The sequence below is a fragment of the Neophocaena asiaeorientalis genome, unplaced genomic scaffold, assembly GCF_003031525.2.
Source record: "Neophocaena asiaeorientalis asiaeorientalis breed wild unplaced genomic scaffold, Neophocaena_asiaeorientalis_V1.1 scaffold98, whole genome shotgun sequence".
Classification (NCBI taxonomy): Eukaryota; Metazoa; Chordata; class Mammalia; order Artiodactyla; family Phocoenidae; genus Neophocaena; species Neophocaena asiaeorientalis.
Genome location: NW_020172459.1, coordinates 1,650,616 through 1,665,722, shown reverse-complemented (window position 1 = coordinate 1,665,722; position 15,107 = coordinate 1,650,616). Strand labels below are relative to the sequence as shown.

The following is a 15,107-nucleotide window of genomic DNA, read 5'->3' as shown; positions in this document are numbered from 1 at the left end:
CAAGACACCAAAAGTAAACAGTGCAATTAAACGTGCATCTAATACATATTACTCCCACTACTCTGGAGCAATCCCAGAAGACCCCTGACAAATGTTCATCTGTAATGAGATAAGACACATTCTCAGGCTGTGTGTATATTAAATTAGAATGCATTTGCCTCAATAAGGTTGGTGAAGGAATCTGTTTATTCAGCTATCCCATAAATCCAACCAAGTTTCAGCATGCAGATTTCAATTAACGGCTTTAATTCAGATGTCTACTCCAGTAATTCTAAAAGGATGCAGCTTTGAAAAGTATATTTTAAAATTACTATTTTTTTACTTTATAATCATCAAATTTCTAATTTTATTAGAATAAAATTATCCTAATATTCTAGTTTCTAATATTATTGATATCAAATGAGAATAAAGATTTTTACACGTATCAAAAGAGGCTTAAAAATTATTCAGCCAAAAAAACAAGGGAATGAAGTGCTGACACATGCTACAACATGGATGAATCTCCAAAACACTACCCAAGTGAAAGAAGCCAGACGTAAAAGGTCACATATTGTATGATTTCATTTATACCCAAATTCAGAACAGGCTAATACATAGTGACAGAAAGCATATTAGTGGTTGCCAGGGGCAGGGGAAGGGCAGAATGGGCAATGACTGCTTAATGGGAATGGGGTTTCCTTTGGGGACGATGAAAATGTGTGGAACCAGGCAGAGGTGGTGGCTGCACGACACTGTGAATATACTAAGTGGTGCTGAATTACACACTTTAAAATGGTTAAGACAGTGAATTTCATGTTATATGACTTTTACCTCAGTTAAAGAATGGGGGGTTTAAACTGCTGGAAAAACTTTTATATGGAGAGTAGATGAAACATTATCAGAAAGCTGATGGTATTAAAGCTGGGTGACGGGTACCTGGATGTAAAGCACTAACCAAGAGCCAAACCAAGGATCTACTGTACAAATACGAGGAAAATGACTGAAGTCAAATACAAAACAACCAATGTGTTATTACTAACACTCTTGAATAATTCACATGTTAAAGCTAGAAAAAACATTACTCCTTCATTTAAGACCTTTCCATTTACAGATCTGTTGAGCAAAACCTGTTCTGTAAAAAAGGCCTTTAACTTTTCCTTGAATGGTCAAGTACCACTTGTATTCTAGAAATAAAGGTCTGGCATGGGGACTTACTTCCCTGGTGGCGCAGTCCACATGCTGTGGAGCAACTAAGCCCATGCGCCACAACTACTGAGCTTGTGCCCTAGAGCCCGCAAGCCACAACTACTAAGCCTGAATGCTGCAACTACTGAAGCCAGCGCGCCTAGAGCCCGTGCTCCGCAACGAGAAGCCTGCGCGCCACAACGAAGAGTAGCGCCCGCTCGCCGCAACTAGAGAAAGCCCGCGCACAGCAACAAAGACCCAACGCAGCCAAAAAAAAAAAAATTAGAAAGGTCCGGCATGAAGAAAATGAAAAAAATATTATATTCTAAATCAAAATCCAGCCCTAAGATAAAACAAGAAAAGCTCCTAACAATACAGTAACCAGTCTTCATAAATGCCTTACACACTTCAGCTTCACTTCTGCAAACCACTGTAACTTGCCCAAAGTCAAAACAGAGCCTCTTAGTGGCTGTTATGAGCTGAACTGTGTCCCCCCAAAAATTCATACATTGAAGTCCTAACTTCCAGTACCTCAGAATGTGACTGCACTTGGAGATAAAGCCCTAACCCTTGTGACTGGCATCCCAGTAAGAGAAGGATATTAGGACACAGGCATGCACAGAAGGAAGGCCATGTGAAAACATGGAAGACGAAAGCCATCTACAAGCCAAGAAGAGAGGTCTCAGAAGAAACCAACCCCCTGCTCACACCTTAATCTCAGATTTCTAACTTCCAAAACTGAGAAAATTAATTTCTGTTGTTTAAGCCACACAGTCTGTGGCACTTTGTCATGGCAACCCTAGCAGACTAACACAGAGGCAGAGGCAGAGCAAAATACCTGGACCTCCTGACTCTCCTTCAAATCTTCTTCCTTTCGGTTGCCAAAAGATTCCAGCAATAATGATATAGCAGCTTTCAATGACTGAAACAGCAGAAAACTTGATATATGAGGTTGAAAAATGAATGACCCAGATAGAAAAACCATCAATCAAATCATTAAAACTATCCTTTTCAGGCTTCACTCAGGACTATACTTCAAGGAACTATATATATAACCAAATACAGAAAAAGAAATAAGAGCTTTATCTTTCATAAAAATAATTACTGTAATTTCTACTCACTGAAGCATTCACACTTGAGCTACACTAACAGAAGAGAACAATTTAAACCAGAAGGCAGGGTTGTCCCCAAAGCATATTCATCTCATATCTGGGGTAGAGCGGGAGGGAGGGAGATAAGAGGGGATGGGGTGGGGAGAATGGGGCTGTAGGCAACACAGAAACTGAGGCAGAATGAGCATAAGTAATTTGCGTATGATTATTAAACACATACTAACAATAGAACCAAATTGCTAAGAAAAAAAATCACCTGAAACATTGAATTCATCATGTCTTTCTCATACACACAAACCTTCAATGTTTAAAGAAATCAGCACAATTTTATCAAGTGCCTACTTTTTATTACACCTAGCACAGGGTACAACATATTGTCATAATTCACTGAATATCACTTCTAAGTTCATAGATTTCATACTTTGTGTTTTTTGGTCCCCATCTCTATTTTTCACAAATACAAAGACTCCTCTGAAGTCACAAAAGTCTGCAGCATATTCTTAGCCTTCAAGCTTAAAACTACTCTCCAAAATTAGGCAGGTCATGCCACTTCTCTGCATCTGTTTTCTCAACCTGGACAACAAGTCTAATGTAGATAACTTCAAAGATCCTTTTTGCTTTAATAATCAAAGATATTATTTTGCATGAAATATATTATTCTTTTAGCCAATGTACTGACTAGTCTGTTGAACAAACTGGAATACCCAGACGCGTTTGTGTATGCAAATCCATACAAGCATTATAATTCTGCTTCTTGTCCCAACTATTACAAAATAACCTTTTATAATCTTAGTCATGTGATACTACCAAGGTTATAAATGAAGATAGGGAAAAAACCACTAATGCTTTTTTTTTTAAACAGCTTTATTGGGATGTAATTTACATACCATAATTTCAACACTTTAATGTATACAATTCAGTGGTTCTTAGTGTAACCACTAAAAGACTTGTGTAACCATCACAACATCCAATTTTAGATTTCTGTCCCCCCACAAAAAAACCCATTACACATTTACAATACTTTTTCATTCTCCTCAACCCTCTCAGTCCTAGGCAATCACCAATCTACTTTCTGCCTCTACAGATTTGCTCTTCTGGGCATTTCATATAAATGGGACCATACAATACATGATCTTTTGTGAGTGGCTGCTTTTACTTTACATAATGCTTTCATGGTTCATCCATGTTGTAACATGGATCAATATTTCATTCCTTTTTATAGCTGAATGCTATTCTATTGTACGGATATTCCACATTTTGTTTATTCATTTATCAGATTGACATTTGAGTTTTTTCCAACTTTTGTTTGTATAAACATGCTTCTGTGAACTTTCACGTACAAGCTTTTGTGCAAACGTAAGTTTTTATTTCTGTTAGGTATATATTTAGTAGTGGAACTGCTGGGTCATACGCTAACTCTATGTTTAACATTTGGAGGAACTGTCAAGCTGTTCTGCAAAGTGGCCACCCATTTTACATTCCCACCAGCAATGTATGTGGGTTTCAATCTCTTGTCTTTTAGCCTAGCATGTCATCTATACTGGAAAACGTTTCAATGTAGTTGAGAAGGATGCGTATTTTACTGTTCGGTTGAGTGTTCTGTAGACATTTATTAGGTCTTGATAATTCAGAGTGTTGTCCAAGTCTTCTATATCCTTGTTGATCTATCCATTATTGACCGTGGAGTACTGAAGCCTCTACCTAATGTTGTGGAATTATCTATGTCTTCCTTCAATTCTTCGTGTATTTTGCTATTTTCTTCTTCATGTATTTTGGTTTTATCTTATTCAGGACACATATGTTAATAATTTTTGTATCTTCCCTTTTTTATCATAAAATGTCCCTTTTCATATCTAGTAACATTTTTGTTTGTTTTAAAGTCTATTTTTTCTGGTATTAGTATAGCCACTTTAGCATGCTTATGGTTGCTATATGCATGATGTATATTTTTTCATCCTTTTACTTTGTATACATTAGACCTTTGAATCCAAGGAGTGTCTCCTATAGAAAACATTTTTTTAAACCCAGTTTGACAATATATGACTTTTGATTGTATTGTTTAATTCATTACATGTAGTTTTTATTGTTGATATGGTAGGATTTATGTTTAACACTTTACCTTTGGTTTTCTACATGTCTCATGTTTTTGTTTTTTGTTACTGTCCCTCCATTTTCCTTTTTTTTACATATTAATTTTATGATTAATAACATGATTGTCATGTTCTACCAAATAAACAGACAACTTTTATATATGAATTGCCATTACAGCAAATCTCTAGATCACTTTGGGAAGAATTGATATATTTAAAATATTGATAGTCATTATTTACAAAGATATCTTTTTTAACATCTTTATTGGAGTATAATTGCTTTACAATGGTTAGTTTCTGCTTTATAACAAAGTGAATCAGTTATATATATACATATGTTCCCATATCTCTTCCTTCTTGCATCTCCCTGCCTCCCACCCTCCCTATCCCACCCCTCTAGGTGGTCACAAAGCACCGAGCTGATCTCCCTGTGCTATGTGGCTGCTTCCCACTAGCTATCTATTTTACGTTTGGTAGTGTATATATGTCCATGCCTCTCTCTCACTTTGTCCCAGCTTACCCTTCCCCCTCCCCATATCCTCAAGTCCATTCCCTAGTAGGTCTGTGTCTTTATTCCCATCTTGCCCCTAGGTTCTTCATGACCTTTTTTTTTATCCTTAGATTCCATATATACGTGTTAGCATATGATATTTGTTTTTCTCTTTCTGACTTACTTCACTCTGTATGACAGACTCTAGGTCCATCCACCTCACTACAAATAACTCTTTTTATGGCTGAGTAATATTCCATTGTATATATGTGCCACATCTTCTTTATCCAGTCATCTGTTGACGGACACTTAGGTTGCTTCCATGTCCTGGCTATTGTAAATAGAGCTGCAATCAACATTTTGGTACATGACTCTTTTTGAATTATGGTTTTCTCAGGGTATATGCCCAGTAGTGGGACTGCTGGGTCATATGGTAGTTCTATTTTTAGTTTTTTAAGGAACCTCCATACTCTTCTCCATAGTGGCTATATCAATTTACATTCCTACCAACAGTGCAAGAGGGTTCCCTTTTCTCCACACCCTCTCCAGCATTTATTGTTTGTAGATTTTTTGATGATGGCCATTCTGACCGGTGAACCATAAATGCTTTTCTTAAAGAAAAGTCATTACAAGTTTCACATTGTAGAATTGTGCTAAACAATAACTCATTTTATTGAACCTAACTTCTAATTAAAGTAATAAAAGCTCTATACTAGTAGTAACACAAGCTCAAAAATTAGAGCAACAATAGCAGAATGAACAGAAAGAGATTTATGAGATGTAAGACTTAAATTGAAAATTATATAGCAAAAGTTATTAATAATGAGCAGGCACCACCAAATTCACTGAGGCAGTTACTAGTTACTAGCTATGAATACATACTTAGGAACTGTTGAATTTGTTGAAAAAACCCTGTGACATGGGGAAGCATAACAAGAAATGTAATTCATTTCAAGAAGTAATCAATGAGCACTAACTACTTGACAGGCTAAAGATAGAGACACACATAAAGTCTGTCCTCAAGACTGACAGTTCATCAGAACAGAAGAGCTCATCAAGAAAGCAATGTGAGAATCTACTATATTGAGAATCTACTATGCTTGTTTACCAGGAACTATTCATAGGCAATAGGGATATAACTCAGGATGCTTACTGCACAATTCAGCCTCAAGAAGTTTAAATTCAGGGTGGGGTGGGGGAAGCTTGGAGGAAAAGACAGAAGAAACAAAAATAAGTAACATTCATTCATTCAGCACACCACATCCTGAATAATCTTTTCCCCAACCAAACGTAATCCAAAATAATCTTCCCCAAGCAAACATTTCTGACTCCATGAGAAAAATTTTACCATCACAGCCAATCTCCAACTAAAACACAGGCGGAAAGGTGTACAGTTGACTCTTGAACAATGCGGGGTTAACCTGAGTATAACTTATAGTCAGCCCTCCATATCCACGGTTCTTCGCAACTTCAGATTCAACCAACAAATGGACCATGCGGTACTGTAGTATTTACTATTGAAAACTATCTGTGTCTAAGTGGATCTGCACAGATCAAACCCACATTGGTCAAGGGTCAAATGTATTTTTTATTGGAAAATAACATTACTAAACCTTAACTAATTCGACAAATTCAATCCAAAATGAATTTACTAAATGCTTCACACAATTGAATAAAAATATCTTTACGATTCAGGAGGGTAGATCTGAAAAGAAACCTCCATGGCCTGAAAGTTCATCAATTGCTCTCAAGTAATGTTTTTCCTTTAAACCAGAAGTCATATCCTATTGGTGGTTCCTAAAATCAATGTGGCTGACAACTAGTATTACTTTAATAATTTAAAAAATAGAACAGACAAGATTGAACCACACATTTTAAAGGAAAGAACTGCTTCTATAAAACTTGTTTTGGTTGTACATGTGTGTACACTAGGTCACAATGTAAAAAAGTATTTCCTTCCTGTCAATTTGTCAAAAGTGAAAGCAGGGCTTCCCTGGTGGCGCAGTGGTTGAGAGTCCACCTGCCGACGCAGGGGACACGGGTTTGTGCCCCGGTCCGGGAAGATCCCACGTGCCACGGAGCGGCTGGGCCCGTGAGCCGTGGCCGCTGAGCCTGCGCGTCCGGAGCCTGTGCTCCGCAATGGTGGGGGGGATGGCCACAATAGTGAGAGGCCCGCATTCCGCAAAAAAAAAAAAAAGTGAAAGCAAATGGTTTAATGTTAACAAACCGTCCAGTGAAGACCACAGTTTCTTATTTATGCTATCTTCTGCTTATGATGACTTAATTTCTGCTGCCACTGAGAATCCATAGCCAAATAAGTTCAAATACAGCATCTGTCTAGTGTGGGTACAGTGCCTGGCTACAGTAGCTATGGCACCAGAATCTGGTTGAACTATGAAATATAACAATTCTTACCGTGTCAACCACTAATCAGAGTTTTCTGATCAGCACATGAAAGCTTGTTTCCCCAAACTGAGAGGAAAGAATTCTAACCGAAAGCAAACTACTGATGCATTAAATAGTTAGGATAGCAAGTACAATTACTGAAGGGCTTTTAAAAATAACAAAAGATTTTAAGATCACCACCCTCATTAACACAAACCTGGTCCCCTAGGTCAGAACCTCAGCCTGGGAACCTCTACTGAAGATTATCACCAGACCATCAGGTCCTGAGATGGAGAATCTACCCTAAAAGAGATCTGATACCTAATCTGCCATAGAACTTTGAGGGGATCTACACAAGTGGTAAAGAAAAAGGCCAATAACACAGTGATCAATATGTTCTCTCTTCAATGTCCAATCATTGATAAATATGAATCCTGAACAAATCAGGAGACATTATGTTGAGACCATTCTATCTTTTTTTTTTTTTTTTTTTTGCGGTACGCGGGCCTCTCACTGTTGTGGCCTCTCCCGTTGCGGAGCACACGCTCTGGACGCGCAGGCTCAGCAGCCATGGCTCAGCGGCCATGGCTTACCGGCCCAGCCGCTCTGCGGCATGTGAGATCTTCCCGGACCAGGACACGAACCCGTGTCCCCTACATCGGCAGGCGGACTCTCTACCACTGCGCCACCAGGGTAGCCCTCCATCTTTTAAAGAATAAACAAGAAGGCAACTGTTTAAATAAGTAGTTTTTAAAAGTTCACGATTCTGTATCTTGCTGATGACTAAATCTGACATTAAAGATCAACTTTACTTAACTCTCAGTGTAGGAGTTTTCCAACTTTTATTGCTTTCAGCCTCAGATTTACCTGCATAATTCTTTGTAACTTGGGGTAAGCAGCTTTGGTTGTATACTTAGGTACAAGGGTACTGAAACATTTTAGTGGATACTGCACTCGACCAGTTTAATATACATGTTACCTGATACTGTATTTGGGCTTTTACATTCAGTTTTCTGTGCCATTTCAAAAGCTAACTTTAATATTTAATGAACATATGACCACAAATCTGACTGTCTACTCAACTGGAAAGTAACAACTCAGTATTTCAAAAGTGTGATTCTGGGATAAGGGACCTGTACCATCAACGGTTTTCAATGGAGATAAAGTCAGTGGTTATTGGATATGTTTATTTCCCCTTGTCATTAGCATAGAAAGAGGACTTTCCATTCTTAAACTTTTCAAACTGCATTGTAATTTATCAACTGTCTAAACCAATAAAAACTGGACAAACCAATTCTCACTGGAATAGCGAACTACCTTTGTAAAAGTAAACAGAAACCATGCCCCATTTTCTAGATAAGGTAAGTAATCATAAAGTGACCTCCTAAATTAAAGATAAGGAATTCAAAGATTCAAGTGTGAGTTGAAGTCAGCAGTTCCTAAGGCCAGACTTTAAGGGTCTCATCTTCATTCTGATTTAATAGTATGGGATATGAACTGGGCAGCAGAGTTTTAAAAGCTCCCAGGTGATACTTTAGTGTGGCAAAATTTGGGAACCACTGGACAAAGTAACTTGGATAGCTTACTTCTGAAACAGTTTCTTTTTTTTTTTTTTAGCTGCACCCTGCAGCTTGTGAGATCTTAGTTCCCCAACCAGGGATCGAACCCCGGCCACAGCAGTGAAAGCGCCAAGTCCTAACCACTGGACCACCAGGGAATTCAATGAAACAGTTTCTCTATAGCAGCAAATTCTTAAAACTTTTTATTTCAGGACCGCTTTACTCTTTTTTGTTGTTGTTGTTGTTTTGTGGTACGCAGACCTCTCACTGTTGTGGCCTCTCCCGTTACGGAGCACAGGCTCCGGACGCGCAGGCCCAGAGGCCACGGCTCATGGGCCCAGCCGCTCCACGGCATGTGGGATCTTCCCGGACCAGGGCACGAACCCGTGTCCCCTGCATCGGCAGGCAGACTCTCAACCACTGCGCCACCAGGGAAGCCCTACTCTTAAAATTGAGGATTTCCCCCCAATTTTTGTTAATTGTTGTATTTATATCCATAGATACTTGCTATATTAGAAATTAAAACAGAAAAATCCAAAGTATTTATTAATTTAATTTAGAATAATGATAAATCTATTATAATAACTATTTTGCCTTCACCAGAAACAAGTAATGAGAGACTGGCATTGTTTTTCACATTTTTGCAAATCTCCTTAATGTCTAGCATAACTGAAAACAGCTGGATTCTCATGTCTGCTTCTGCATTCAATCTGCTGCAATATGTTATTATTTAGGTTAGAGTACATGAAAAATATCTGGACCCACAGAGATATACATTTGGAAAAAGGAAGATTTTTATTTTAATAGCCTTCTCAGAAAACTATGGGTATTCTTTGATATTCCAACAAAACTTGACAAGTGATAGTTTATTAAATATTAACCGTAATGCAGCCTCTGAAATCACATCAGTAAGCTTTCTGTACTCTATTATATTAAAATACACTGGTTTATTTTGCACTTTGGAACTTTAAACCGTGCATGGTTTTTTAACACCATGCACTCATCACTTGGAAAACACTGGTTCCACAAAATCAGGCATTTCATCTGTCACACTTCTTACAAAACATGTAATATCATTTTTATTAAAATCAGCATTGATCTCATCATAAAAACTATTAATTACTGGGAAACTCAACCTCACAGACACAAGTTTTCCAAAACTCTAACTCTTGCTTGAAAACTCAATTTTTATCACTGGCAACAAATACTAAGTTTCTTTCCTTGAAGCAACAGTCTACTTACATTCATCTTCAAGAAAAATATTTAACATATTCTCAGGAAGTCTGAATGCCATAGCTTGTCATTCTTTTCATTTAAATTTATTTAATATTTTTATATACTTTAAAAAATTACAGTTGATTTACAATATTGTGTTAACTTCTGCTGTACAGCAGTGATTCAGTTACACATATGTATACATTTTTTTGTATATTCTTTTCCATTATGGTTTATCACAAGATATTGAATCTAGTTCTCTGTGCTATACTGTAGGACCTTGTTGTTTATCAATTTTACATGTAATGGTTTGCATCTACTAACCCCAAACTGCCACTCCATCTCTCCCCCTCCCCTCCTCCCCCTCTGGCAACCACAAGTCTGTTCTCTATGTCTGTGAATCTGTTTCTGTTTCACAGATACGTTCATTTGTGTCATATTTTAGATTCCACATACGATAACATACAGTATTTGTCTTTCTCCTTCAGACTTACTTCACGTAATATGATAATCGCTAGGTCCATCCATATTGCTGCAAATGGCATTATTTCATTCTTTTTTATGGCTGAGTAGCATTCCATTGTATATATGTACCACATCATCTTTAGCCATTCATCTGTCGATGGACATTTAGGTTGCTTCCATGTCTTGGCTATTGTAAATAGTGCTGCTATGAACATAAGAGTGCGTGTACCTTTTGAATTATAATTTTAACTGGATATATGCCAAGGAGTGGGATTGCTGGATCATATGGCAACTCTATTTTTAGCTTTTTGAGGAACCTCCATACCGTTTTCCATAGTGGCTGCACCAATTTATATTCCCACCAATGGTGTAGAAGGGTTCCCTTTTCTCCACACTCCCCATCATTTGTTATTTGTAGACTTTTTAATGATGGCCATTCTGACCAGTGTGAGGTGATACCTCATGGTAGTTTTGATTTGCATTTCTCTAATAATTAGCAATGTTGAGCATCTTTTCATGTGCCTGTTGGCCGTCTGTATGTCTTCTTTGGAGAAATGTCTATTTAAGTTCTCTGCCCATTTTTCGATTGGGTTTTTGTTGTTGAGTTGTATGAACTGTTTGTATATTTTGGAAATTAATCCCTTGTCGGTCACATAGTTTACAAATATTTTCTCCCATTCCACAGGTTGTCTTTTTGTTTTGTATTGCTTCCTTTGCTGTGCAAAAGCTTGTAAGTTTGATTAGGTCACATTTGTTTATTTTGCTTTTATTTCTATAGCCTTGGGTGACTGACCTAAGAGAACACTGATACAATTTATGTCGAAGAATGTTTTGCCTATGTTCTCTTTTAGGAGTTTACAGTGCCATGTCTTACTTAAGGCTTTAAGCCATTTTGAATTTATTTTTGTGTATGGTGTGAGGGTGTGTTCTAACTTTATTGATTTACATGCAGCTGTCTGACTTTCCCAACACCACTTGCTGTAGAGACTATCTTTCTCCCATTGTATGTACTTGCCTCCTCTGATGAAAATTAGTTGATCTTAGTTGTGTGGGTTTGTTTCTGAGTGGTCTTTTCTGTTTCATTGATCCAGATATCTGTTTTTGTGCCAATACCATGCTGTTTTGATTGCTTTAGCTTTGTAGTAGTCTCTGAAGTCTGGGAGGGTTATCCCTCCTGCTTTGTTCTTTTTCCTCAGGATTGCTTTGGCAATTCTGGGTCTTTTATAGTTCCATATAAGCTTTAGGATTATTTGTTCTAGTTCTGTGAAAATGTAATGGGTAATTTGATTGGGATCACATTGAATCTGTAGATTGCTTTGGGCAGTATGGCCATTTTAACAATATTAATTCTTCCAATCCAAGAGCATGGGATACCTTTCCATTTCTTTGAATCATCTTCAATTTCCTTTATTAGTTTTATAGTCCTGAGCATATAAGTCGTTCACCTCCTTGGGCAGGTTTATTCCTATACACTTTTATCTTTTAAAGCAGTTCTAGGTCCACAGCAAAAGTGAGCAGAAGGCACAGAGTTCCTGCGCACAGTACCCCTCCCTCACAACATTCAGCATCAGACTGAAAGTCAGTGTACCAATATTAACACATCACTATCACCCAAAGCCTAAAGTTTATATAAGGGTTCACTCTCGGTGTTGTACATCCTATGGGCTTTGAAAAATGTATTCAGATTGACTTCTTTCACACAGCAGTATGTATTTAAGGTCCCTCCAGGTCTTTTCCACAATAGCTTAGCTCATTTCTTTTTAGCGCTGACTAACATTCCATTGTCTGGATGTACCACTCTTTGTTTATCCACTCACCTATAAAGTATATCTTGGTTACCTAAGTTTTGGCAATTAGTAATGAAGTTACTATAAACATTCACATGCAAGCTTTTTCTATGAATTTACTTTCAACTAATTTGGTTAAACACCAAGAAGTGCGATTACTGGATCCTCTGGTAAGAGTATACCTCATTTTGGGACTTCCCTGGTGGTCCAGTGGTTAAGACTCCACACTTCCAGTAGGGGACCTGGGTTAGATCCCTGGTCAGGGAACTAGATCCCACATGCCGCAACTAAGACCCCAGCACAGCCAAATAAATAATTTTTTTTTAAGTATACTTCATTTTGTAAAAAACTCACAAACCGTCCAAAGTGGCTGCACCATTTTGCATTTCCACCAGCAAAGAATGAGACTTTGTGTTGCTCCACAGCCTCACCAGCATTTGGTGATGTCAGTGTTTTGGATTTTAGACATTCTAACAGGTGTGCAGTGGTATCTCGTTGTTTTAATTTGCAATTCCCTAATGATGTATGATGCTAGGCATCTTTCCATATTCTTATTTGTCACCTGTATATCTTCTTTGGAGAGGTGTCTGTTCAGATCTTTTGCCCGTTTTTTAAACTGAGTTCTACATTTTCTTATTGTTAAGTTTTAAGAGTTCTCTGCATATCTTGGGTAACAGTCTTTTATCAGATATGTCTTCTGCAAATATCTTCTCTCAGTCTGTGGCTTATCTTCTCATACTCTTGATTAATTTATTTTTAAAGTTACATGCAAGGGACTTCCCTGGTGGTTCAGTGGTTAAGAATCTGCCTGCCAATGCAGGGGACACAGGTTTCAGCCCTGCTCCGGGAAGACCCCACATGCCACGGAGCAACTAAGCCCGTGTGCCGCAACTACTGAAGCCCATGCTCTAGAGCCAGCATGCCAAACTACTGAAGGCTGAGCGCCTAGAGCCCATGCTCCACAACAAGAGAAACCACCGAAGTGAGAAGCCCACACACAACAAAGAGTAGCCCCCACTCGCCACAACTAGAGAAAGCCCACGCACAGCAACGAAGACCCAATGCAGCCAAAAATAAACTTATTTTTAAAATAAAATAAATAAAATATACCTGTAAAAAAAAAAAGCTACATGCAGCAAAATTCACTTTTTGGTATACCTTTCTAAGTTTTAACAAATGCACAGAACCATGGAACAATCAAGATGTAGAACAGTTCCACTACCCCCATATATTACTTCACACTGGCCCGCTGTTACAGATCTCCTACCACTACTCCTAGCCCCCGGCAACCATTGATCTGTTTCCTATCCCTGTAATTGTGTGTGTGGGGTTTTTTTTGGCTGCTAGGTGCGGCATGCAGGATCTAACCTGCGACCCCTGCAGTGGAAGCATGGAGTCGTAACCACTGGACCACAGCGAAGTCCCCTCATCATTGTAGTTTCTGTCTTTTACAGAATGTCATATAAATAGAATCATACATTGTATATAGACTTTTAAGTCTGGCATTTTCTATTCAGCATAATACTTTTGAGATTCGCCAACACTATTGCAAATTCCTTTTTTTACTGTTGAATTCTATGGATATACCACAACTGCTTATCCATTTACCAATTCAGGAACATTTGGATTTTTTGCAGTGCTTGGCAATTTGAACAGAATTGCTATAAACATTCACATGTACTTTTTGTGTGACCTAAGTTTTCATTTTTCATGGGTAAATATCTAGGATTGAAACTGCTGGGTCATGTTAAGTTTATGTTTAACTTTATGGAAAGCAGCCAAACTGTTTCCCAAAGTGGCTGTACCATTTTGCATTCCCAACAGCAATGCATAGAAGTTCCAGTTGCTCTACATCCTCACTTATACTTGGTATAGTCTACTAGGGGGAGGACATGGTTGTTTGTTTTGCTTTTTAGTCATTCTAATAGTAGAGAAGTAGTATCTTGTTGAGGTTTAGTTTGCATTTCCCTAGTGACTAATGATGTAGAAGCCTTTTCAGATATTTGTCACACATGTATCTTTACCAGCAAAGCTTCTTTTCAAATCTTTTGCCTATTTTTAAATTGGATTTTCGTTTTTTGGGCCACGCCACACCGCTTGCGGGATCTTAGTTCCCTGACCAGGGATTGAACTGAAGCCCTTGGCATTGAGAGGGTGAAGCCCTAATCACTGGACTGCCAGGGAATTCCCTCTGGTTATTTTCTTACTGTTGAGTTCTGAGAGTTCTTTCCATAATCTACACACAAAATCTTTATCAGATATGGGATTTGAGAATATTTTCTCTCAGTCTGTCACTTCTTTTCATTCTCTTCACCATTTCTTTCAGAGTAGAAGTTTTTCATCTTAATGCAATCAAACTTATCAACTGATCTCATATTTTCGATTACATATAAGAAGTCTCTATCTAAGCCAAGGCTACAAAGATTTTCTTCTATCTTCAACTTTGTCAATTTTATTGTTTTACATTTTCCAATTGTACTGTAAACAATTATAAAAAAGACTCATCTTTTTTCTACTGAATTGTTTTTCACATTTTGTGGGGGGTCTACCTCAGTATCTTGATTACCGTAACTATAAAGAATATCTTGAAATCAGCCAGATCTCATATCAGATTCTCCAACTATGTTGTTCTTTAGCAAGTGTTTTAGCAATCTGTGCTCCTTTGCCATTCTATGATTTTTTTAAAGCAGCTTATCATTGATTACCTACAAAAAATGCTTCTGGGATTCTGATCTGGTGAATCAATTTGAGGAGAAATTACACCCTAATGTTTAGTCTTCAAAACCACAAAAAGGTAAATTCTCTACAATTTCTTGGGCCTTCCTTAATTTCTTTAATCA

General features: G+C 37.8%; 1 protein-coding gene across 11 annotated transcripts in view; it reads right to left on the bottom strand.

The window, feature by feature from the left end:
• Positions 1-15,107, bottom strand: part of WDR33 (WD repeat domain 33) — a 101,922-nt gene that overhangs the window by 63,652 nt on the left and 23,163 nt on the right. Inside the window, exon 2 of one of the 11 annotated variants that reach the window (XM_024738042.1) lies at positions 2,003-2,086. The exons of the other annotated variants lie outside the window; for them this stretch is intronic. The gene's annotated coding sequence lies outside the window, so the exon portion shown is untranslated. The remainder of the gene's footprint in view (positions 1-2,002; positions 2,087-15,107) is intronic. 11 annotated transcript variants of the gene reach the window in all.